The sequence below is a fragment of the Aegilops tauschii genome, chromosome 5, assembly GCF_002575655.3.
Source record: "Aegilops tauschii subsp. strangulata cultivar AL8/78 chromosome 5, Aet v6.0, whole genome shotgun sequence".
Classification (NCBI taxonomy): domain Eukaryota; kingdom Viridiplantae; phylum Streptophyta; class Magnoliopsida; order Poales; family Poaceae; genus Aegilops; species Aegilops tauschii.
The window spans coordinates 150,591,745-150,619,150 of NC_053039.3; positions in this window are offsets into that span (position 1 = coordinate 150,591,745).

The following is a 27,406-nucleotide window of genomic DNA, read 5'->3' on the forward strand; positions in this document are numbered from 1 at the left end:
AGTATAGTACCTCTATAGACTATAGTAGTACTACTAGTAAACTTTGCGCTTGGCTGTTCGCTTCTTCGGGAAGTGCAACAATAATAGTACTAGTATAATGTATGCTTCTGGCAATCTGACACCGAATTAACTGTTGCACGTCCACTGCCTGAGCGAAGGACAGCTTGCATTAGTCAAAAGTTTCTCCTTGTCCTGCGAGCCACCGCGCGCAAGCTTCTCCCGTCCTACAAGCTTCTCCTCGTTCGGCAAGTTGACGGGACACAACAAAGTAATGCTAGTCCATACTGCCTCCTCTCCGGTTAATATGGCTTAATTTCAAACGAGATAAATACACTGTCTGTCACTGTATATTTGTAAAAGTACGGTCAGTGGACTTCATAATACGCTCATTGAAGTCAATATATACATTTTCCGGTGTTTATACGGTCACTAGCTCACCCTGGCTGAGTGTGTGTGTGCATGCACGTGTAGGTTGAGCACTTGAGCGTGACCGTGTGTGTTCCGTCGTGTGCTCGGACATGCATGCATTAGGGCGTCGCGCGCGTTTTTGCGTCCATGTGTACGTGGGACTGTTGCATACACGTAGGGGGATTACGTGTAGGGGCCACTAAAGGAGCAGTCAAATCACATAGTAAGTTAGTCGGAAGAAGCAACCATCATTTCACTCTTCAATGACACGTACGCAATATAAAATGGTTGATATGGAGAGAAAAAGAAAACCACTATATATACACTAGCAGGAGCCTAAGCTACAAGCCTGCTTGCTTGGGTTGCTCTCTTCACAAGCATCGAACGACGGTGACCACACCCTAGTCACATATCCGGCCTGATCCCGCAGCTGGGGGAAGGGAACAATGTTCTGCGTAGACACGGTCGACATCGGCGAGGGAGAAAATCCACAGTCGATGTGTCCCAATCGGGGGTCACCGCGGTATGGGCCGATGCCGCGTCCCAACCGCCCTTCTAGCTACAGCCCGACGTCCGTTTCAAAAATATTAGTGCATGTCAACAAAAATTATACTAGTATCGCTGTTCCGTTTTGAAAAAAGCATATAAGCTGTTACTTCTTACCCAAAGGATCTTTATATCCAACAGACACAAAATATCCATTCGACTGTTCGAAATTACTTTCACTACTGATCTGATGTCGAGGTAATTGCTGCATCGCCACCAAAACCCACCATCTCTTAAGCTAAAGTAGACCGAGCTAACCCCTATATTAGCATATTACTAAGATAAAAAGAAGGCGTTGTAGAATCATTTAGGACGTGAGCTTGTCAATCTGAATGTGGAGGGACACCAGCTTAGCCCCGGTCAGCAGCTTGGGCGGAACTGTGAAGAAGGTCAGTTCCTGCATGGCGACGTCACCGGGATCCCTGCTGCTTGTCACCTCCATTTCCACCTTGACGGCGTCGGTCCTGCCTTCGGGCTCCCCCGGCGGGCCGTTCGCCCACAGCTTGGCCACGTAGTGCGGCAGTGGGGATGCCCCCGCTCTGATGCAGACGACCGACACAGTGATAGGCGCGCCGATGTCGAGCACGCCGCCGACCAAGAAAAACGCGCGACCGTCCTCCTCCGCGAACAGCAAGAGCCGTGGCTCCGACAGTGGCATTTGCAGCTGAAGCGCCTTGCCGTACTGGATCCTGTGCACGGGCATGGGATGCACGGTGCTGATGTGGTGGGAGAGCCACGGCAGCGGGCCTTCGTAGCCGCAGACGGGCACGGGGCATTTGTAGGGCGCGAGCGGACACACACCCTGGTGATCGGCGAGCTTGTGGTAAGTGACGTAGAGCCCACAGCCTTCATGCAGGCACTCCACCCTCACCGAGGAGAGGACGGCGTCCACCGCCGTGTTCCGCACGTCGAAGCCACAGCTGCGCTCGCACTTCTGGCACTGCCGCTGGTTCCCGGGGTGCTCGACGCGGCAGTCCGCGCAAGCCAGGTGCCCTCCCTTGCACTGCACAAATCAATCGAACAACACATCAATCAAGAAACCTGCACCTTGCTCGATCAGCCAAACGGACGAGTTGTATTCGAACCCCATACACTGGAGGCTTCAAGGGGCGGAGGCACAAGGGGCAGTGCAGCAAGGTGAGGTCCATCGAGACCATAGAGAGCTCCATCGTCGGGTCCTGTTCCGTCTGCATGATCTCGCCCTCCTCGTGCACAAGCATCTCTCGCTTTATTAGGGCCGGGGCATTACAAAGCTTTACCGTCACATATTCATACTACTTCAAGGTGCATTAAATCAACACATGCAAGTATCAAAAGGAGAGTCACGGCATGCATGCATGCGTTGTAATTAATGCATCGGTAAAAGCAAATTATTGAAATATATCGAGTGCAGTGCTTTGATGTGTCGCCTCAACTCGTACAAGACCGAGAAGTTTGATTACTACAACGCCCTCTCGCCTTAACCGCACCTGCCTTTGGCTGCATGATAGGTGGGCCACCGACCTGTTGGGCCCAGCTATCATGGACGCAAAGGTAGGAGTAGTAAGTCAATGAAGCTGCGTCCCTCCCTCGCCAATGAGCGTGGTGGCTGGCAGGACTAGGAGAAGCTTTCGTTCGCTACACGCTCTCCCTCCCGTACGCGGTGGACATGCAGCAGTTCAATCGGTGTCAGATGGCCAGAAGCATACTGTAGTACTCCTCCACTGCAGTAGTACTCCATCATTTTGTTTGACTTCCCGAAGAGGCGAAGAGCCAAGAGCAGCCCGGACGCTCGTGTGGCAGTTTCATGTGTAGATTAGTCTAGGATAGTGTGTACCGTGCCTGTAAGCTTAAAATCGTTGGGGTCGGCTCCATGCTATCTTTTTTTGATTAAAATTATCTTCTGGCCCTACCTGTCATCCTGGTGATTCTAGTTTGCACGCTCATCTGGTCAAGACAGGAATATATATTTTAATTTGTGGTGGGGTAAATGTTAGAGGTTGCAGCAAATGGAGTATTGTACACTGCGGGTCTTTCAGCCAAGTTTAGAGGCAACCATGTGGGGCTAGTGCTATGATGTGTCGCGTCAACTTGTACAACAAGGAGAAGCTTGATTTTACTACTACACGCCTTCTCCCTCGCCCATGCGCGCGGTGGCTCGCAGACGAGGACATGCTTTTGCTTATACTCCACCACTCGATATAACAAGCTATCCCTCCCGCTCGCGGTGGACGGACATGCAGCAGTGGATTCGATACTGTAGAAGCAGTAGTAGTAACATCATTGTTCGTCTTCTCGAAGAGGCGAAGAGCCAAGTACAACCCGAACGTGGCAGTTGCGAACCTTGGAGCACGCATATAGCCAGGCTCTTGCATGAGACAAAATTGCTATGTGAGCCCACTATTGTAGTAAGTACTTGCTAGTATAGCCCTGTAAACCAAAAAGGAGTATTTGCCTCTCTAGAGATTTCAACAAGTGACTAGACTACACCAAGACGGAGTACATATGGAGCAAAATGAGTGAATCTACACCGTAAATAAATACGTAGTAGTTCTCTCGGCCTTGGTTGCGGTGCAAAATATTGAGTATACTAGTACTATCATCTTGAAATTTATATAGTCACCATAGGCACCTCGTCGTCGACGGGGACGTCTCCTGACACGCGATAGACGCGAGCGGCAATCGCCTCCATAGGTGCTTGAATGCCAAGGAGGGAGAGGGTCGCGGTTCCCAAGACATTGAACGGTCAATGATGCATCCTCAAATTACTCTACATGCAGAGGGAATTAATTGGAGAAGCAGAATAGAGCCAGCACGATGTGAATGCAACAGAGTTTGGATTCTCATATAAAGGCGCCCCACCACTCCAATCCATCTACTCCTTAGTCTCTGCGCAACACTGCTCACTCCAATCCAAGACCAAGTAACTAGAAGCTAGAAGCACCTATGGAGGCGATGGACGCGAGCGGCAGTCGGCTGTGCCAAATCATCCAAGGCGCCGGCCTGCAGCCCCGCACCGCGCAGCATTTCCAGACGGTGCTGGCAACCGCCGGCGTCGTAGCCCTCGCTGATGCCGGCTTCGCCTCTCGCATGGACGACATGATGGTCAACCCCATCCGCAAGTTTGCCGCCGTCAAGAAGCGCGCGGACGACCTTGCCGTACTGCTCCAGCCCGCGTGCCTAGGCTCCTCATTGCCTGCCACCCTCATTGGCCTCCACGGTGACGAACTCTTTCAAGCCCTGGTGGCCCTGTAGTTTCCGGAGGTCACGATGAAGAATGTGCACCTCGAGGCCGCGCTCGTCGCGCAACGCCTTGCCATGCAAGAAACCGTCGACCTGCACATGCACGTCTACGAGGAAATCGTCTACATAGGCCACTACAAGGCCAGCGAGGACAGAAAGATGTTGGCCTTCTTCCAGCGGCTGGAATCTTTGGACGCCATTGTTCAGAAGCACGTTGACCTGGCCACGAAAGCCGCTGCTACTTAGTCGCCGTTCGATGCATCTCTTCTTCTTGCCTCCTGTAACCAGCACTGCATCGCCTCGTGGCTTTAATGTTTTATTAGTATAGGAGTATATGGCATTTTTATTCCAGTAGTAACGGTTTCACTGTGAGGTGGGGCCGCAGTTGAGCAAACCGACCATCGGCAAATCCCCACCCCGCCCACCGGGCGTCGGCTGAGTTTAGAATTACTAGAAGAGAGAAACGAGGGAGAAGAGCTAGCTGTAGCACAGACGCTGTTGTCAGATGGGACTCGCGTTGATAGAATAGGAGTACTGAGCACTCGTACCTCTTTTTTTTTGGGAAAAGCAGTCGTATGTCTAGTACTACCACTAGTTGGGTGCGTGCAACCTATACCTGTCATCACTTTAGGTCTCCTTTTCGAACCGCAGCTACGCTTCACCGTACATATTTTTTCACGCATTTATCCTCCTATATGTACTCCTTGGCTATTTCCACGTGCACACTTTCGCCGAATGTGGGACATAGAGCATCTGGGTCGTAGTGCATGCACGACTCGGAGCATATGCCGGGGTACTTTACATTTCAGACCTCACGAATTACATGCAAACCCCCCGCAGAAGAATAAATAAATAAATGAATTACTACATGAAACCAGATTATTTTCGTAGAAACCGGAGCACGCTCATTAAATTTTGGACATAACACGTTTATAAAAAAACTACCGGACCTAAACCAGTCTAAGGGACTCTTTGATTCGCAGGATACTGAAAACACAGAAATGGGGAAAGTATGATGGCGATGAACCGAGACGAGGAGAACTCTACTAACTCAGTTAGAGGTTAGAGTTAGATTCTAACCCTGAACTAACTCTAAACCAAAGAGGTCTATGGATGGCAGGGTTAGATTGACAATAAATGTTCTTTCTCAATCACTGCACAACACTGCTCACTCCAATCCAAGACCAAGTGACCAGAAGCCAGAAGCACCTATGGAGGCGATGGTCGCGAGCGGCAGTTGGCTATGCCAAATCATCCAAGGCGGCCTGCGGCCCCGCACCGCGCAGCATTTCCAGATGGTGCTGGCGACCGCCGGCGTCGTAGCCCTCGCCGACGCCGGCTTCGCCTCTCGCATGGACGACATGATGGTCAACTCAATCCGCAAGTTCGCCGCCGTCAAGAAGCGTGTAGCGAAAGCTCCTACTAGTCCTGCCAGTCACCACGCTCATGCGCGAGTGAGGGGGCGTTGTAGTAATCAAACTTCTCGGTCATGTACGAGTTGACGCGACACATCAAAGCACTGCACTCGATATAAGTCTTTTTACACATTTCAAATGGACTACTACATACGGATGTATGTAGACATATTTTGCTTCGTATGTAGTCACTTGTTGCAATCTCTAAAAAGACTTATATTTGGAAACGGAGGGAGTACAACGCATGCATGCATGCCGTGACCTCCCTTTTGATACTTGCATGTGTTGATTTGATGCACCTTGCCAAATTTTGACTATAATTTAACTAACCAAATTTTCATGCATGTCACAAAAAATTACGGGGCTGTTTGGATTGTGACTATGTTTGTCTTATGTTGCCACATTATTTTTCCCACACTTGCCACACTTGCCTAACTCTAGTTGCTCAAATTGTTAGACACACTTTGGCTTGCCTAAGGGAATCTTGCCACACTTTTTGTGTCTATGACATGTGGGGTTCACTGCTAATAAAAAAAATCTTGTCTTAGGTGTGGCGAATAAAAAAAGACTTATATTTAGGAACGGAGGGAGTAGAAAATATAAATAATAATGCATGTTGGGGCAACCCACGTTTCCGATAATTTTAGCCGTGGGCTTGTTCACAATTTTTACGGGGGTGGTTGTTCATTTAATGGAGGGACTTGTACTAGACTTGAACGATACAAAGTGCGACCTGGCACCCTCAAAAAAAAAGTGCGACCTGGCACACCGTAACACCACTTGGAACAAGCGGATAACTATCTCAAAAACAATCAACAACTAAAAAAACGGCGACCTGGCACGTACTCCAATTTTAAACAATTGTTTTGATGGAGTGAAAAAGGAAAACTACCCCACTACGTATATATAGGCCGGAGCCTCCGCGCTTGCTTGCTAGGGTTGCTCTATTCACACACTCTCATCCTCTCCAGATCTAAACAAGATAGGGGTGGTAACACTGTCTTTCTCCCTTCAAAAAACACTGTCTTTCTATCCTCACCGTTGGTTATAGATCCGGACGTATCCCCCTCCGCCAGTGAAGGGGAGGAGGGGCAGCGTTTAGGCCGTCGTCGACAGCGAGGGAGGAGACCCACTGCCGGCCGCACCGTTATCTCTGGCCGAGCACCAGCGCGAGAGGTCCTCCGATCCCTTCGTCGTTGCCCTAGTGTGGGCGGATCCGGCCTCCCGCCGCCCACCTATCCACATCCCGACGACCTTCAGGTATATCTTCCTTCGAAACCGCCTTAGCTCTACTTCCCCAGCTCGCTACGTCGCTGCATGTGCATTATTTTCTACCTCTCAGCCCCTCTCGATCGGATGGTCCAACGTCACCTCTTTTTTTTTCTTCTATTGTTAGAGGTAAAGCTACTTCATGGAGTCGAATCTTGTACTTGGTTCAAACAAGAAATAAAGTGGAGGTGGGGGAATTTAGTATGTAGTACATCGGACTTGGTACAAATAGGAAGGAAAGGGGGTGAAAGTAGTACAGACTGGTCATCCAACCGGTCTCTTGGTCGAAAAGGGAAATATAGGGGTAACGCTGTACACAGTGGTATGACTAGGACTAGATTTGTTATCCACACATAGGAGTAGGTGGCTAGAGTGAACAAAAATGGGACCAACCCAGATATGTTTCTTGGATGTTTGTTTCTCTGGGCAACAAACTATGAATCACTACTTTATGCCCCTGTTTAGGTACATGCTGCTGGACTGTTGGTGCACCCACTGTCCCATGCCCTTATACCAAATATTTAGCTGTTCTTAATCTAATGCCCCTGGTAGAAATGAAGCCATGCCACTGTTATAAGCCATGACAAGTTTAGCCAAATGTTTTTGCCTCTAATTGTTTGAGACTCTGACTGTTTCCTCTGTACCTTTTTGTGCAAACAGGGATATCCATTTCACCTGGTTGCTGTTGTGACCTTTTGGTGCACTGCACAAAACTCTTCTTAAAAGAAGTGACTTTTGTGTTGTTTAACTGGAATGTCAGAATGGAACAGTTGGTTCATTTCGGTGGAACTGCACAAAGGGAGATCTGTGTTCCAATCCTCATCATCCATATTGGCACCATAACCTTCCTTTAGGTAAGAATGATATTTAATGCATGTGTTCATCTCTATTTTGCGACTGCCATGAGAAAATAATGCTATTTTTTACTAGTACACTTGTACTCCCTCACTGGCAAAACCATTTATGAAATAGAAGGCCAATCATGTACTTGGTTTCACCAACTAGTGAGGAGACTGAGAAACAGAGCATGAAGAGGAAGAATAAGAAGAGTAAACAGTGCCAAGGCGATCTTGCTGAAGCCAGAGGCCTCAGTCGAGGCCATTCAAGGGCTCCGGCAATGACTACCTTACATGTGAGACGATCCTCCAGGGAGCCCTTCCACTTCTGCTGTCTCACTTAATTAATTAGGAGTACTTAAGTACCACTAATTTATTGCTGCCTAATTTTCCTGTCGGAGTTAAACAAATCTTTAGTAGCACCCTATGCTGAATCATGTACATGTGTATGTTTGTCTATGAGGTGAATCATGTGGTGGAGCAGGGAGGGAATGCTAACTTTACCCATTAAGATAATGAGGGTGCTTCTATTTTTTAGTGTATGTTTCATCAACTAGTCCCACTATTACAGTAATCTCACTCTCTCAATATATGTGCCAACAGGGATGCTTGATTTTTGTGGAACTGCACAAAAACTTTGGGTGCTTCATTGCCTCAGCAGCTTCCTTCCTTTCCTGTTAGTCACTAATCTCGGCTTGCATTCTTCCTTTGCTGTCAATCGCTTGGCTTATCTCGGCTTCCAGTCAAAGGAAATAGTAATTGATATGCTACCTCACACAGGTTGGTACTGGTCTTTATCCTGATTATTGTGCTTGTCATATGTATTGGTAATTTGGTATTGTGCTACTGTTTGCCGATTTCATAAAGGAGTAACTTGGAGCCTGAACTCGTAGGCAAATCATTACATCGGGTGATTTCAGTAGAACTGCACAAAAAGATCAGATGGACATGTACTTATGCTGCTGCTATGTACACCAAAGTTCACTCAGACAAGCATCGATGTTGACAAGAAGAAGTGCCGATATTCATTCGAGTATCAACCGGCATCAACCAATTGTCAAACTCCAAGTATTAGGAGAGTGAACGCCAAAAATATTGCTTGGCGCATAGCCTAGAAAAACGCAGTCCAGTCTTTGGTCCCAGCTTGTGCCTTTTGGTTATCTGCACATATGGTAGCGAACTGTATGGCATGGAGTCTAAAGATTCCAGACAAGTTGGTTGATGCGTATATTCATCTGGCACTTAATAAGTCTGCACGCCAGGGATGCTCCATTTCAGTTGAACTGCACAAAAAATTTGGGTGGTTCATTTTCTCAACCGCCTCCTTTCTCGTCTGCAATGTAGAATTTTGGCGAGACATGACCAAGATAAGCCAGTAAACTAGTTGGATGAAAGTAGTGGCCAAGTTGCTCAAACCTCCCTCGGCACGAGGCCACTATTTGAGGATAAACCTACAAGCAAAGTTTAGATTGTCTGTGCTGCCTCTTATCTACTCAGAAGTTTACTCGTACAAGCATTAATTTTAGCAAGAAGTACCTCCGACTGAACACCATTTACCAGTCTGCAATGTAGAATTTTGGCGAGCTACAAGACCAAGATGAGCCAGTAAACTAGTTGGATGAAAGTAGTGGCCAAGTTGCTCAAACCTCCCTCGGCACAAGGCCACTATTTGAGGATAAACCTATAAGCAAAGTTCAGATTGTCTGTGCTGCCTCTTATGTACTCGAAAGTTTACTCGTACAAGCATTAATTTTAGCAAGAAGTACCTCCGACTGAACACCATTTACTAGTCTGCAATGTAGAATTTTGGCGAGCTACAGGACCAAGATGAGCCAGTAAACTAGTTGGATGAAAGTAGTGGCCAAGTTGCTCAAACCTCCCTCGGCACAAGGCCACTATTTGAGGATAAACCTATAAGCAAAGTTCAGATTGTCTGTGCTGCCTCTTATGTACTCGAAAGTTTACTCGTACAAGCATTAATTTTAGCAAGAAGTACCTCCGACTGAACACCATTTACTAGTCTGCAATGTAGAATTTTGGCGAGCTACAGGACCAAGATGAGCCAGTAAACTAGTTGGATGAAAGTAGTGGCCAAGTTGCTCAAACCTCCCTCGGCACGAGGCCACTATTTGAGGATAAACCTACAAGCAAAGTTCAGATTGTCTGTGCTGCCTCTTATGTACTAGAAAGTTTACTCGTACAAGCATTAATTTTAGCAAGAAGTACCTCCAACTGAACACCATTTACCAGTGTGTACCCTAGGTAATTAAAGTTCGTCCATGGATCATATTGGCTATGATCTCAATCATTTGGATGCATAAACATACTGAACATGTGTATATCTGAATCTTTTTGTGAACTATCTATGAATATTGTTGTGTGATCTATCAATCATTTGGATCCATAGACATGCTGAACTTGTGTATATATGAATCTTTTGAGTTGTTGATAGTGAATGTTGGCTATGAATATGAACGTGTCCTGTGAACCTGAGTTTGATACGAATGTTTACCTTTTCTATTGTGCTTGTGTGTGAACTTGTTAGTATGCCTATTGTGGGGTATGTGACGTGTAGGTGTCAACGGCACACCTTCTTCCCGTGAAGAATTGCACCTGCTTTGTTAGGGTAGCAACGGCGCATCAGCTCTTTTTAATTTTTTGCTCTGTCTTGCCCCATCCCCCGCTCAACCCCTGTCGTAATGTTTTTGGCCTCAAAACAAACATAGTACTGCGCTGTTTTTGGGGCTTGATGAAAAATCGAGTGCTGGTTTCTGTAGGTTGGCCCTCCCAGCAAATGTGCTGCTGGTCCACCATGGACTGGGAGGCTAAAAATACAAGTTGTATGGTGCAGAGGCAAGTAAAAAAACGCCATCGAGAGCCATCCACTGAAAAAAAAACCTCTCCTGATGTGCTTCTTCAGTTGTGCCGTGGGCCCCCTCTATAATCCAGTTCGCTCGGGGATCTGGTATCATTTTTTTCCAGAGGGCGAACAAGTATCAGCTAGGCCTAGGTTTTGTATTTTAACATGCGTAGCCCACGACATACAGTGACAGTGGTTTCAACTTATTTTTTGAGGTCCATACCGGCCTATGGGCTTTTTCTTAAAGATCGGCAACCCAATGTATTTTTTAACCACATTATATATATTTATATTATTATTATTATCGTATATTTTATAGAGACTTATATATACATTATGAAAACATCCCACGTGTTATTAACTTATAAAAGTAAATGTTTAACAGAAGTTGGCAAGGAAAATCCTGGTTGTTTTTGACTCACAGACAAGGAAAATCCTTGTGATTGCGTACAAAAGCTTGCGAAGATTTTAAGGACCAATGTAATAATAACGCGCTCATTTTTACTTTGAGCAATAACTCGCTAATTTGTTAATTATGTATATAAAAAATGTGCCTCTCTGGTTTATTTTGATATTAATTGCTCCTTCTAACATAACATTATATATATAACGAGCCCAGCTATTTCGTGTATTTGAAGGAAGTGCAAAGGGGCTGGGATTTCTTAGATAATATAAATGGGCCGCATTGACGCGAAATTATTTGTTCACCCAGCCCAGCAAATGGACTGTACATTCTAGAAAACATGGGTTAAATATATGCCACATTTTTGCAAGCTGACATGTGGGCCAGTAGGTCGAAGCCTACGCAGGGCGTTGTCAACTTGGTCGGCATGCACCTTCAATCTCTCGTTTTCTTCCTCCAGCGTCGCCGGGACCACCTGGTCCCGCCTCCGGCAGCTAGCGGCTCTGCTTAGCACGCATCGCTGCGAAGTGCTACCCCACCGCCGGCCAGGCTATCCCTCACCCCTCCACACCTCCTGTTATTCTCCACCGACTGCAGCCCCACACCGCACCAGAACTAGTTATAACCCTTCTCCTCCACTCAATCTGCGACTCCACTGCCGCATCTTCCCATCTCTGAGTCGTTCCCGTCCGGAGCCTCGCCGTCGCCCACCGCCTCGCTGCGCTCGGTGCGGCGTGGTCAACAAACGAGAGTCATTGGAAGAGGACTGTACGTGGAGAGCCTGACGGCTGGGACCCACGAGGTCCATGGTCGCACGCAAGGAAAGTTCCTACTTATTAAGCTAAAAAAAATGTTTCCTCCACCTAACAGCTGGGACCCACCGGCTGTATCTTCGCACGGAAGGAAGTGCCTCCTTGTTATGCGAAAAAATTATTCCTCCCGTTGACAGCTGGGACCCGTCAGATCTGGTGGCTGACTTGTGGGCCTACTAAGCGGACGTGTACGCAGGGCTTTGTCAACTTAATCAACAAATGATTCTAGCAGTTGGACCGTTGGATGTTAATCCAACAGCCGTCCTCCTTCTTCAACCTCTGTTCTTGCTCCTGTCTCCCGTGGGCGGCACCGCGGCTGTGCTGCCGCGCACCCGAACCAGTAAAGTTTCCCACTCCTCTCCATCTGCGACTCCACTGCCCCGTCTTCCCCATCTCCGGGTTGTTCCAGTCTGGGGCCTCGCCATCGTCCACCGGCCTTTGGTGCGCTCGGCACGGTATGGTCAACGTGGTCAACAACCGAGAGTTATCGGAACATGACTGTACGTGAGAGGCTGACAGTGGGGACGCACCACGCCCATGGATGCATGCATGCAACAGAACGCGGCGTGGTCAACGTGGTCAAGGAACGAATTCCATCGGAAGTGTACTATACGTGGAGAGGCTGACAGCTGGGTCCACAGCCACAACAAAGAAGTGCCTCCTTATTACGCGGAAAATAATGATTCCTCCACCTAACAGCAGGGACCCACCGGACGGGCCACCGTATTTTGCGAAAAAAACGTTTCCCCCCTGACTGCTGAGACCCATCGGACGGGTCACCGTATTTCACGAAAAGGACGTTCCCCCCGCTGTCAGCTCGGACCCACCGGATGTGCCTCCTTATTACGCACAAAAAAAATGAATACTCCCCCTACTAGTTGGGACCCACCTTGGTGGGTGGCTGACTTGTGGGCCTACTAAGTTGACGGGGATGGAGTGCTTTGTCAACTTAGTCAATATGAACGATTCTAGCTCCAGTGACCATACGATGTCCGTCCAACGGCCATAGTGCTTCTTCAACCTCTGGTCTTGTTGCTCCAGCCGCCCAAAGCAGCGCCGGTCGTGCCGCATGCTCCTACCTCATGTGGTCGGCTGTGCTGCCGCGGAGGCCTCACTGCCCCCTACTATTCCCACCGCTGGCCAGGCCATCCCTCTACTCATCCACACCCCCTGTTATTCTGCGGCGACGACAGCCTCACACCGTAGCAAACCAGTGAACCCTCGTACTCCTCTACGCGTGGGCATCCACTACCGCGTCTTCCCCGGCTCCGCGTCGTCCCCTTCCTAGGCCTCGCCGTCGTCCACCGCCCTGGTGCTCTCGGCGCGGCGTGGTCAACATGGTCAAGGAACGGCTTCCATCGGACGTGGACTGTACGAGGAGAGGCTGACAGCTAGGTCCATGGCCGCAGCAAGGAAGTGCCTCCTTATTACGCGCAAAATAATTATTTCTCCACCTGACAGCGGGGACCCACCGGACGGACCACCGTATTTTGCAAAAAAAAGTTTCCCCCTGATTGCTGGGACCCACCAGCTACATCTTCGCACGCAAGGAGTGCGTCCGGGCAAAAAAATGATTCGCCCCCTGACTGCTGGGACCCACCAGCTACATCTTCGCAAGCAAGGAAGTGCCTGACAGTGGGGACCCACTTGGTCGAAGCGTACGTAGCGTTGTCATTCTGGTCGCGAATGTGTACGTACATACTAGTCGATGTAGAGGCGCGCACGTAGCATGTACACGTACGTATAGCGGCTAGTGTGCAAGAAAGAAAATACGGCCACGTACGTACATACGGGCAGGGTCTCGAACGCCTACTCGCGCATATGTACGGCCAGGGCTCGTGCACATGGCTTGGTCGGAACGGAGAAACAGCGTCGTCGTCGTGTTCATGGGGAGCCAACCGGCCGGGTCGGAACGGAATGCGTCGTCGTGCTCATCGGGAGGGCTTGGACGGAACAGCCGATGGAAACGAGGCCTGGCGTACCGCAGAACAAAGGAAACGGCCTTGTGTTCGACCGGCCACGTTCAAAATGGGATCCTGTTCATCAGGAGAGGTCTGGCATACCGCAAAACGGAGGAAACGGACCTCCTACGGTCGAAACGGGGGTCCTGTTGATCGGGAGGGGTGTGGCGTACCGCAAAACGGAGGAAACGGACTTGTGTTGGAGCGCTACGGTCGAAACAGGGGTCCTGTTCATCGGGATGGGTGTGGCGTACCGCAAAACGGGACTCCACGAGATACCGTTCATCTCCACCGTCGACCCCCTCCAGCCTCCACGGGCTACTGTTCATCCACCGTCGACCTCCTCCAGCCTCCACCTACGACTGTTCATCCACGGGCTCCTGTTCATCCAGCCTCCACCACGCGCTACTCCACCGGCTACTGTTCAACCAGCCCTCTCCACGGGCTCCTGTTCAACCACCCGTCCATGGGCTACTGTTCATCCAGCCCTCCACCGTCTACTGTTCATCCTGCCCTCCACGGGGTGGTCCTGTTCATCCTGCCCTCCACGGGGTCCTGTTCATCCAGCCCCAACCGGCTCGAATGATCGGGGTCCTGTTCATCCACCCCCACCGGGAATTGTTCATCCAAACCCCCCAGCAACGCTCACTGTTCATCCAGAGGCAATGCCATGGGGTCCTGTTCATCCAACCCCACCGGGAACTGTTCATCCAAGCCCCCCCAACAACACTCACTGTTCATCCAGAGGTAGCATCGATCGGCTTCAGTTAGCAGTAGTAGCGAAGGAATCGCTCGATCGGGTTCAGTTAACAGCCATCGATCGATCGCTCGGGTTCAGTAACGCGTAGCCTGCAGTGCAATCGCTCGGGTTCAGTTAGAGCCCAACGCCTCACTCGGGTTCAAGTAGAGCTCAACGCCTCGCACACACGCATGTACGTACGAGAGAAACGCGCATCGCTCAGCCCCTGACCACCCACCGTAATCGGGGACTCCCCGATATTTTCCGCGCCCTCGCTTCTACCACGGTTTTTTCCATCATGGACGGCCCAAAGAATGTCATGCAGCTGCGTCTCCGGCCCGCCTAGTACGAAAAGCCCATTTTCTGTCATGATTTTTTGTCATAGAAGTAGGACCCCACCACATCTATGATGATACCGGGTTTTGTCACAATTATCGTCATAGAAGTGTCATAAGTATGACAGAAAAGATTTTTGTTCGGCCCAAAATGTCACGGATGTGTATTTTTTTGTAGTGACATGCGCCAGCGCAGCCGACGCCATCATCAATAGTGGGCCACGGGAGGCCAGCGCCAACCCCATCCAGATCACCGACGGCGGCGGCCGGACGCTGCGGCCTTGCTCCGGGCCCGGCAAGAGCTCGGGTGCACGTAGCTATCGTCGCTCGTCTCCGGGGTCTCGTATGGCTCGGGAGACTCGCTGGACTCCCAAGCGCCACAGCTACTGCTGGAGGAGCCGCTGGAGAAGCCAGCGGCACGCTCGGCACTGGCCGCTGCACCGTCCCGACGACCCCCTCCAGGGCAGCACTCCAAGCGGCGGCCTTCCGCATCGAAGACCTTGAAGAACATCGTGGATGCGCCGTCGTACTCGAAGTGGATCGCGAGGGCGCCCTCTGAACGGCAAACCTGAGCAACCTCGCCCCAGCCGCGGGTCATGAAGATCTTGCCTGGGGAGATAGTTTCGACCTCCGCTCCAGTCGCCGGGGCGTCGCAGTCGGCGTGCTGCAACCAATGCTCTAGGGGGCCCCTCGGCGGCATCTCGGCGGAGAAGAACTGCGGGAAGCGGATCCAGGTGCGCGGGGGCATCGCCGCCCACAGCACGAGCTCGCGCGAGGAGTCTGTGGCGTGGACTCCTGGGGCGACGGCGTGCGTCACCATGGCGCGGCAACCACGGCCCCGGCGTGGGCGGAGGCGCTCATTGCTTCTCCCTCCGGAGCCCTCAGCTTGGGCCTACAGAGGCAGCGGGTACCCGGGAGGAGGTCGCTCGTACCAAGGCCTCGACACCCCTGACCTCACGACCATGTCACGGCGGTGGCTCGGCCTCTTCTTCGGCGGAAGTGGCCCGGGCTCATCGCGGGAGGTTTTTCCTTTCTCTGCGGCCGAGAACCTTCGAATAGGCGCCATGGGGGTTGCTGCTAGCAATGGAGCGAGGAAGAAGAAGCGAGCGGAGCAAGAAGAGATGAGCAACGGGGGCTCCGCCCCCTCCTCATTTATAGCAGGGGAACGCCAACCGGTGATCCCCACGATCATAGGTATGATGATATTTTTCCTGCATGCAGCAAGGACTCGTCAAATCGGGCAGTTGCCGAGGCAGCGTGGGGAAGCGGAGACGCCCACGTTCAATCAATCGCCACGCGTCGACCAAGGCCACAGGCTGTTGGGGCCCGCGGCGCTCCGCACTTGCCCTTTGGCTTCGCCTCGAAGCCAAGTCCGAGCGCGCCTTGGGCCCGGGGGCTTCTGTCGGCGTCCTGGGAACGGGGGTCCCCATACTTGCCTGCCTGCGGCCCGCGGCGTGGCTCCAACAGCGGCCCTGTACGGCCCATCTTCACCAGCAAACACTCAAGACCCTTGCGAGGGGTCAAGCCTCGCGAGGCGGATGACACAAGACCTTCTCGGGAGCGTCCTCACCAGGCTGGCTCGCGAGGGGCGGAGAGATCAAGGCAAGGGACACCTCGCAAGGTTCCTGTGAAGCAAGCCATGACGACTGGAGCCAGGCGGGCGCTAGGCGGGCGCCAGCGCATGCAGTGTCCTCGTTTCCTCTTTGGTGCTAAAGGGGCAAGCACAGGCGAGGAGTCCCGAGGCATCAGGCAAAGGTTTCCATATCGGTGCAACGAGACCAAGACCAGGAGGACCGCAAGACGGAGGTCACCATGGAGCCCAAGATGGCGTCACCACCAGAGCCTTTGGCAGGCGAAGACCACCTTTAGTCAGGATAACTCGTACTAGTTGTCTCCCTTCGAATTTGGCAGTTGTGGGCTCCTTTCCCGCTCAATATTTGGGGAGTGGACCAGGGCCTCTATAAATAGGACTAGCCACCACAGTAGGAGGGGGGAACTCATCTTGGACTAGATCCATTCCATCCTCACACTCACCAAGCACAAGAACACCTCTCCTCAGGAGGCTGTTCTTCCCCTGTAACTGTTCATCCTCAGCCGAAGAGGCAATCCACCACACCACACTGGAGTAGGGTATTACACCACAACAGTGGCCCGAACCAGTATAAATCTCGTGTCTCTTGTGTTGCGGGTTCGTCGAGCTAAGCTTTGAGATCGCAGTGAGGCCGAGGGCGTGATTAGGTAGGGAGAGATCTTCGTGTGCACCCGAGTGTTCGAACCTCAAGGGTTTTGCCGGAACCCGAAATCCGACAGCCGCTCCTACAAATATCATAGCACTATGGTCAGCACACATCATTTATTCTTTCCGAATATACAGCAAGTCACCACATACCTTGCTTGTCCTCCAGCTGCCTTTGTACAAGGCCGAGCTCTTCTTCGGCCCGCTCCAGACTCCGCTTCAGTCCGGAGACGTCAACAACATGAGAGGTTGCGGCCAGCAACGATGCCTGCTTATTCACATAAGACATATTTAGTTAGTTTCCTGCAAAAATTACTTGATCCTCTGTCCGGCTTTTCTCAGGGGCTAGTATCTATACTATGACTTTCTCTTTTGCGTCGCTTACCTCAAAACCTGTCAGTAGGCTGGTGCAGGCTTCGGTCAGTCCGCTCTTGACGGGCTGAACCCTCTCAACCACCATACCCATAATGATACGGTATTCCTCCACAATGGAAGCGCCTCGTAGCGCTTCTAGCAGATTATCCGGTGCCTCTGGATGGACATAGGTCATGGGCGGAATAGGCACACCTCCTCCCTTTGGAGGAGGCTGCTCGCTTGATTCCGGAGCCGTGTAGGTCTCCGGGATGGTATCCGGCTGGGGGCCGAATGGGATATGGCCCCCATCGCCAGTCTCCATGGGGGCCTTCTCCCCCAGGTGTCCGGCGGTCGAGGAGTCATCCTCTGGCGCCACCCTGACGACCTCCTGAACCTCTCCCTGACCGGGGAAGGTCCTTTCCGACAGCACCTTGGCGTCACCCTTGGCCTTGGGAGAGTGAGCCATCGGTGGTGACTCGTTGGCCATCGCCTTTGAATCCAGCGAACCCCCTGAGGAGGATCGCAAGGAGCTGTCGCGGGCCGGACTGCAATTGCATAATTCAACATGTTAAAACTACGAAGTAGAGAGGCCGGATATATGGACGCATCAGGGTTTCTTAGTACTCACGATGCGGCCAGGGGCTTGTTTCGGGGGCGCGGCTCTGGGCTGCTGTCGACGTCCCACACGGAGTTATCCGCGAGGGAGCTCTTCCCCCTCTTGGACGCCTCTGCCTCCAGATTTGTGGAGACCACCCTCTTCTTCCTCCCCCCTCAGGGGGAGAGCTACTTTCCTCCTCCTCGTCGTCGTCTTCGGCGGCGGAGGAGAGAGTCTCGTTGTCTTCGGACGTCATGTATGAAGCTCCTTTGCGGCGGGGGCCACTCCGGACCCCCTTGGCCTTCTTCTTGGCCTTCTCCGGCGCCTGGTAGGCCGCCGGAACCAGCATCTTCGTCAAAAGCGGGATTGCTGGTTCCTTGGGCAGCGGAGCCGGACACCGAATTCGCTCCGCCTTCTTTGTCCAACCCTGAAAAAGTAAATAGTTAGGCTTAGATATCCTCCACGACTAAGCAAGTAAAGTATGCGCCCTGAAACGTGAAATACTTACCGCACTGGCGGGATGGGCCAGGGCGTGCCCACGGTCCTCGGTTGTCTCCGGCGGCATCTCGTTGCCCTTGAAGAGCAACTTCCAGATATCTTCGTGCGTGGTTCCGAAGAGCCTTTCCAGGGTCTGGTGCTTCTCCGGATCGAATTCCCATAAAGGGCAAGTCCGGCTCTGGCATGGAAGGATCCGGCGAACTAGCATCACCTGAATCATGTTGACGAGCTTGACGTTTTTGTCCACCATGCTTTGGATGCACATTTGTAGCGCTATCAGCTCGTCCGACGAGGACTAATTCGGGCCCTTCTCTATCCAGGAGGTGAGCCGCATTGGAGCTCCGGACTTGAATTCGGGAGTCGCGGCCCAGGTGGCGTCGTGGGGCTCTGTGATATAGAACCATAGTTTTTGCCACTCTTTGTCGGTCTCCACAAAAGTACCTTTGGGCGATGTGACATTGGGCATCTTGCTCACCATGGCACCTCCGCACTTCGCATGTTGGCCGTCCACCACCTTCGGCTTCATGTTGAAGATCTTAAGCCACATTCCGAAGTGGGGTGGAATGCGGAGGAAGGCCTCACACACGACAATGAATGCCGAGATGTTGAGGAAGGAGTTTGGGGCTAGATCATGGAAATCTAGCCCGTAATATAACATGAGTCCGCGGACGAAAGGGTGGAGAGGAAACCCTAACCCATGGACGAAGTGGGATATGAACACCACCCTTTCATGGGGTTTTGATGTGGGGATGATTTGCCCCTTGGCCGGAAGCCGATGGGCGATTTCCTTCGCCGGGTACCCGGCCTCCCGAAGCTTGGTGATGTCCTTCTCCTTGATGGAGGAGGCCATCCACTTGCCTTGCGCTCTAGATCCGGACATGGTCGAGTGCTTTCTCAAGGCGGAAAAGATGAGAACTTGGGCGCTGGAGCTCGAGAGTGGGAGGACAGAGATAGAGAGAAGGCGTGGGTGAAAGAAGGAAATCCTTATCTCCTTATAAAGGCAGTGAATATCAAGCGCCTCCCCACTAGCCTTAAAACTCGCCTGTTCCCAAGGGTCGTGCAGACGGCACGGTTGGATTACCGACGCCCGTATTGATGGGAATCCCGCAATAAGGGGACATGATTTATGCTTTGACAAGACGTGCCAGTGAGACCGCATCTCGAAGCGACAGGCCAAAAAAGGTTCGAAATAATAACTGGGTGGTGACGTGGTATCACGCTACAAAAGTGGTCAGCGGATTGAACTCGTGAAATATTATACTCTCTGCGGTTATGCGTGGTGCTCATTTTGCAGAGCCGGACACGGTCATTGTGCGAAGACTGTGTTGGAGTATTCGGAGAAGGAACCTGCCTTGCAATGCCAAAGACAATATGCGCACCGGACACATCGTCATTGAAGCCTGGTTCAGGGGCTACTGAGGGAGTCCTGGATTAGGGGGTCCTCGGGCATCCGGACTATGGTACATGGGATGGACTGATGGGCTGTGAAGATATAAGACCGAAGAATCTCTCCCGTGTCCGGGTAGAACTCTCCTTGGCATGGAAGGCAAGCTTGGCGTCCTGATATGAAGATTCCTTTCTCTGTAACTGGCTTTGTACAACCCTAGTCCCCTCCAGTGTCTATATAAGTCGGAGGGCTTAGTCCATAGAGGCAAGAAGAATAATCCTAGTCATACATGCTAGACTTTTAGGGTTTTAGCCATTACGATCTCATGGTAGATCTATTCTTGTAATACTCATATTCACCAAGATCAATCAAGCAGGAAGTAGGGTATTACCTCCATAGAGAGGGCCCAAACCTGGGTAAACATCATGTTCCCTGTCTCTTGTTACCATCGACCTTAGACGCACAGTTCGGGACCCCCTACCCGAGATCCGCCGGTTTTGACACCGACACACGTCGCCACACAGGCGCTTGCCTTGTTGGCGGGTTGATCGCTGTGTTGGAATGGCGGTGGAGCCTTGGCAGGTGGGGCCCTAGCTGCGGCCCCGCATATGTCCCCCACAAGGTCCTTGCCGGGGTCTCGTAGGTATCCCCAGCAAGGGTCTTGCCGGGGGTCTCCGTCTTCTGGTCCTCATCTAACATTGTATGTTCTTGGTCTTCACAAAGATCTGCATGCCACCATGGAGGTGCCTCCCGAGCCTTGGTTCCAATGTGGTTGATGACGCCGGAACTCTCAGGCTCAGGGCGGCGGCTCTGCTGGTGTTGGGCGAGTTGCCCCGGCAAGGCTCTTGCCGGGGCTGTGAAGGCCACCCCGGCAAGGGCCTTGCCGGGGGAGTTTCACCTCGCCCCTTAGCTCTTCATGCTTCTGGTCTTGAGCATGGCTCCGGTAATCTTTGCTTCTTCTGCCCCACCAAGCGTGGCCACGGGCATGGGGCTGCGACTGCCCGCGCACAAGTAAAGGGGTACAAAAAGGGACCCCTACTTTTGTACACCGACAGGAGCCCCCGGGCATGGGCCACATATAAGCGTGGGGCATTATTGGGCCAGGCCCAGAACGGTGCGCGGGTGCGCGCGCAGAGTTTTTACTACAGTAACTCCCTCGCTCGTTGCGCTTCCCCACGACCCGCGTTCAATGCACGACATGGGGATCGTGCATGGAGCGGTTGCGGCACGCATGCGTCACATCATGGTAAAGAGGCGGCCTGCGCCTTCCCCATAAAAAGAAAAACCGCAGGCACGCTGCTCATTTACCCCTGCACCTTTTCCAATCTCGAAACCGCCGTTCCCCTCTTCTTCCTCAGGCAAAAGATTCGAAACTCTCACCTCTGCTCGCCACTGCCGCGCCCCCATTGCTCTTGGTTCTTCGCCCTCTTCCAGCCTCCATGGCACCCAAAACCAGCAAGGGCAAGGGAGCGGCCAAGGACGCCGGGGAGAAGGAGGTGCCGGAGAGTGAGCTGGCGGTGCTGCGGACGCAACACGCCTATTTCCCCTTGACGGTCGATGCGGTCCACCTCAGGGACTACTTCAAGCCCCTGTGGGGGAGGGCGACGACTGGGCACCCTGCCACGCATATCATCCCTGCTGATTTCGCCAAAGCCGGCCCAAATCGGTATCCCTTCTTCGTCGATTACTTTTCTTGCGGGCTCTGCCCCCCTTTATCTGATTTCTTCAACGACATCATGCACACCTACGGCTTCCACCTCCTTGACTTCACACCGAATGCCGTGGCGTGTATGGCTCTCTTCGCCCATCTCTGCGAGGGCTTTGCCAGAGTGCTCCCCAGCACGGCGCTCTTCCGCCACTACTTCTATCCTCGCATCCAGCCAGGGGATGCCATTTCTGGGAGCATCGCCTGGATCCCGAGGTCCCAGGAGAAGGGAACGTACCCGGAGGGTGCCCAGAAGGAGAGGTGGGAGGAGTGGCGGGGCCGGTGGCTCTGGATCAAGGAGGAGGATCCGTAGGAGTTCTGTCGGGTTCGTCAGAGCCCATCGACCCGCCGCAGGGACTGGAGCGACCTCGACGCCAACGAGAAGAAGCTCTTGGTCGCCACCACCAGGATCCATCGCCTCACCATGGCCGGGCTCACCCTCGAGATGATTGGGGCAGATTTCACCCGTTGCCGAATCACCCCGCTGCACAATAAGGGGAGGCCGGCCTGGGACTTCAGGAATGTGGCCGACGTCATGAGGCTCCGCCCTGGCCTGAAGCATAACTTCACGGTGATGGGGCATGCCCATTTTTGCCAGAGGCTCTTCCAGCTCAATGTGAGCGACGATGGCTGGGCTGAGAGGACCGGCAGGACCGCGAAGTCTGGCAAGGCCGTCAATGGGGCCCATGTTTGGGTTGTCGGCGGGAGTGGTCCCGTTGAGCAACAACTCTCGACAGTCCGCCATTATCGATATGATGCCGGACTTCAACGCGCACGGCCTCGACCCAGCCTGGGCCGAGCCACCAGTAGAGAAGGTGCAGGAATTTTTTGACAACTTGTCGGAGAGCTATGTTCGCGACGAGCCGAAGCTCATCCGTGACACCACCAAGGAGGAGCTGGATTACATCACCGCCAGTGCGGCGGAGGCAGCGCTTGCCAAGGAGGCCAGCAGCGTCGGTGCCATGGTGGACGAGGCCGATGCGGCCGTGGAGTAGAAGGAGCTCGCCCAGTGGGCGGAGTCTGCCGGGGAGGCCAGCAGCGCTGGCGCTGGGTCCCCCTTATCAAGGACGCGGGCGAGGAGTCGCCCGAAGAGGAAGCCGAAGCAGACGACCATCCATCCGCGGGGAAGAAACGCGTCCTGCGACGGGCCCGCTCCGGCGAGCCGGGCAGGACCGTGCAGCGGCAACCGGCTCAGGAGCAGCTCGTGCGCCAGACGAGGGCGACGAAGGCCGCGGCAGCGAAGAGGGCGGTGAAGGCCGCGGTGGCAAAGAAGACGGCGACTGCCTCCTCCTGTCCTTACGCCCGTGTTATCCTCATTTGATTTGATGTCGTCTTGACAGGGACGTGGAGACGCTGGCCCAAAGGGTGGCGAAGAGGGCCAAGGCCTCGACGGCGACAAGCCCCCGGCGGGTACTTCGCACACGCCGGTGTTGGTGGATAGCAGCCCGGACAGCAGCCCCCGACGCAGCCTCCGATTCAGCCCCCGATTCAGCCCCCGGCGTGAGTTCATCATTCACTCCTTCACTGATGAACATTGGGGTGTGAATCCTTGATGCTGACCTTGCCGGGTTTGTAGGAGGAGAAAGGCAGCAGGAGGAGCCGCCGAGGGCCACACCCAACACGCCGCCCCCCTCGACTACGCCGCCCTGAGGGGCGTCCCCAGCAAGGGCATCCACCACCGAGCCCACGCATATGGAGGAGGAGGTGAACTTGGGTGCCGGTGGTTCTACCCCGGCAACGAATGCTGGCGGGGAGGGCACTACCTCTTCCCTGTCCGGCGTGGGTAAGTTGTTTGCTCCCTTCGCTGTTATTTCTCCTTTTTTTTGAACCTTGACCGTGGCCCCGGCTCATTCCTCTTCTTGGTATCCAGACCCTTCCTCGGTGGACCGGGAGGACATTGACACCGTCATCGAGGAGGTCGCCAGGGACGTCGAGGCCGAGGCTGACAAGATCACCGCCGAGGAGGCCACCAAGACCGCCGCTGAGGGTGCCGGCAAGGGGCCTGCCGGGGAGGCCGGCAAGGCCGCTGCCGAGGAGGCCGGCAAGGGGCCTGCCAGGGAGGGGGTGGTCGATGACCAACCTTCCTTCTCTGCTGCCTCCGGCTCGGGCAAGTACTTGAAGGTGGCCGACGACCTGTTCGTCCACCTCCCAGGGACGGTGAGCACCAGGGCGCCAACTGAGGGGGAGGTGTTCGACGACAAGGCACTCGCCGCCGCCGGGCTTGAGGTTGTTGACGAACCGAGCTCCATCCCAAGAGGAGCAGCTCCTTCGGGCCATGGGCGTCAACTTCCAAACGCTCCAGGCGCTCCACCATGCCCGCCTGGACAAGGAAAATCCAGGATGGCAGCTGCGGACAAGGTGGAGACGGATCTTGAGGAGCGCGTCACCGAGACGCAGTTCTGGTTCCGCAAGGCCCACGAAGAACTGAACGTCGCCCATGATTTGCTGCCGAGCACAAAAAGGAGCTCATCCTGAAGCAGGCAGACGTCGAGAAGGCCCAGGAGGCGGTGAAGGAACAGGCCGCCAAGGACGAGGCCACTCGGCACCAACACTAGGCTCAGCTGAACTCCCAGGAGGAGGACCTTGCCACCCGTGAGGAGGCGCTCGCCGCCACACTCTGCGGCAAGGATGAGGAGGTCAAGAAGCTCATCGCGGAGCAAATCCAGGAGCTGGAGCAAAGGCACAAGGTGGCACTCAATGCTCAGGCCCTGGTCCATGCCGACAAGGTGAAAGAGGTGGAGGTGGAGCGGGATGGGCTGAAGAAACAGGTCTTGGAGCTGACGGAGGAGAGGGACACAGCCAACGGCGCTTTGGCGGAGGCGCAGACCACAGTCCTCGGCAAGGCCGAGCTACTCTCCAAGGCCAACGACTCCATCAATGACCTGAAGCTGAAGCAGGAGGGCTTGGAGGGGAATCTTTCAGAGGCCGGGGCTTGTGAGGAGACCCTGAACAAGGCCTGGAGGAGGAGAAATGGCTGCAGAGGGACGGCGGCGCCGAGTACGAGGAGTACGCGAAGGGCGTGAACCTCTGGTTCAGCCGCCTCGTTGCTGTCGCAGGGAAACTCACCGCCCAGCAAGCCGTCATGGGCATGCCAGACGTCAAGCTCTCCGAGGACAGGAACACAAGCCCCAACGTCAGGCTGACCTTGTTCTTCGAGCACATCCTCGACGCCCTGGAGCAGCTCCGCTCCAACTGGGCGGCTTATCTGGCCAACGAGGCCTGGAGGCTCTGCCGGGGCACCCTAACCAAGGTGTTCACCAAGGTGCCCACCAAGGTGGCGTTCTGGAACCCCACCGTCAACTTTGCCGACGCGTTGGAGAGCTTGCCGGAGGAAACGGACCTCACAGTGCTCAAGGAGCGTATCAAGCCCATCATCGACTGCGTCGACGGAGTCGAGAGGGTGGAGGGCCAGCACCGGGACTAGGCCCCCCGTTTCTCGTCGCTGCTGCGAGTTCAAGACCAAGACAATTTTATCTTAAGTTAGAACCGCAATGATTATTTGATGTAATATAACTTTGCAGTACTTTAAGATCAAGCACGCTATCTTCCCGTTAGATCCTTCTTTGTATGTTTGCACCCTATGCTTGGTCGGATAAGGCTGCCGGTGCGTAAACCCAAGTCGGGGTGCTTTGAGGATGGGTCCTTAGCAGCCTGCCGGGGGGCGCTTGTTGCCGGGCAAGCCACCTTGCCGCCCCCAGCGCAGTCGCTTGAACTGTCGAGGGGACTCGAAACAGAACAAGAGCGTTGCTAGTAGCGGGTAGGCCACCTTGCCGTTCTTAGCGCGGCCACTTAAACTGTCGAGCGGGCTCGAAACAGAGCAAGCGTGTTGCCAATAGCGGAAGGGTCCCATTACGTGCAGGTTTCCCATACAAGGAACGAGATCTTTCGAGGAAGACAGACCCATAAAAATGAAATTACTCAAAATTTTGTGTGGCTTACCTTTTCATGGCCACGCGGATGACTGTCGCTGCTGCAGACGACACCAGAGGGCGGCTGATAGACGTCGCCTTCTCCTCTCGAGCCATCCCCATGAAGAAGTCGATGCGCTGACCTTCAAACTAGATTTGCACAGCTTGCGCCCCCTACCTGGCGCGCCAAAGATGTCGGTGGAAACGACACCTATGGGATCACGGGGAATCCCTTCTATGGTCGGCGGGCGCGGGGCCGTGGAAAGAGCGGGTTTAAGGGATCAACACGGGAGATTTATCCAGGTTCGGGCCGCAAGTGATGCGTAACACCCTACTCCTGCTAGCTTGGGTTTATCTGGTGTTCTTGGACTAGCTACAAAGCGTGCCCGGTCCAAAAAGTCCGAATCAGTATGCCGCGGGCCTCCTTTTATAGTCAAAAGGGGCCGCCACAATGGTACACGGGAGGTGGAAAGTTGTATAGTGGTCGAGTTTATCGCCTGACATCATAGGACAAAACGCATTAAGTACGCTACTTAGGTGTCCTCTTGCTTTATCGGGGGCGCTAACGAAGCCCGTCCCGTCCGTTGCCGCTTCACCTTGCTCTGACGCGCGCCTAGGCTGACTAGGCGCGCAGCACCACGCTGGTTGGCTGGCTGCTGAGTTGGCACAGTGGCAGAGTCTTCACGAAGATCTGCATGCCACCACGTAGGTGCTTGCTAAGTTGGCCTGGAAGCTGCACATCGCCACGCAGGCGGTTGCCTTGTTGGCGGGTTGATCGCTGTGTTGGAACGGCGGTGGAGCCTTGGCAGGTGGGGCCCTGGCTGTGGCCCCACATATGTCGCCGGCAAGGGCCTTGCCGGGGTCTCGTAGGTGTCCCCGGCAAGGGTCTTGCCGGGGGTCTCCGTCTTCTGGTCCTCATCTAACATTGTATGATCTTGGTCTTCACAAAGATCTGCATGCCACCATGCAGGCGCCTCCCGAGCCTTGGTTCCAATGTGGTTGATGACACCGGAACTCTCAGGCTCAAGGGCGGCGGCTCTGCTGGTGTTGGGCGAGTTGCCCAGGCAAGGCTCTTGCCGGGGCTGTGAAGGCCACCCCGGCAAGGGCCTTGCCGGGGGAGTTTCACCTCACCCCTCAGCTCTTCATGCTTCTGGTCTTGAGCATGGCTCTGGTAATCTTTCCTTCTTCTGCCCCGCCAAGCGTGGCCACGGGTGTGGGGCTGCGACTGCCCGCGCACAAGTAAAGGGGTACAAAAAGGGACCCCTACTTTTGTACACCGACAATTGACGTGACAACATGCTGCGCGTGAGGTGACACAAGAGTGCCGGCAGCGTGTTTGGTTCACCAAAGTGAGCCTCACCCCTCTCGTAGTACAACAACACTCTCCCATTCTCTATAAAACCACTCTCACATTCTGTACAAAATCACTCTCCCATTCTCTCCCGGTCTCCCCGCCCCCCATCCGCTTCCTTGTTTCGATCCATTTGGTACGATGAGCGATGAGCTACTAGAGCTGCTATACTTCATTGCAATTAGTCAAAAGGAAGACGCTGAAAATTTGATCTCAACAAGGATGCTCTTCAAGATAGCTGGATGAAGGAAGGAACCAGTGAGGCCGCTCCTATGAGTATTCGTCCCGTCACCCTGTATGATGACTTCGATCTTTATGGGGTTTTTGAAGTCTTTTAGAGTTTGCATGTGGTAATGAAGCCGATACCCCAGTTTGTTCGGGTATTGTGGACTTCAGATTTGGAGTACCACTTATCTGTCGAAATCTTTCATCATTTACTTCAAACAGTTGATTGATCATACATTGAGTACCATTTAACTGGAATTAACCGATGGAAGTCCAAGAAGGATTGGTCAGTGTTGTCGGCTGGCGTCAAGTTCGATCCCACGGATCAGGAGCTGATCGAG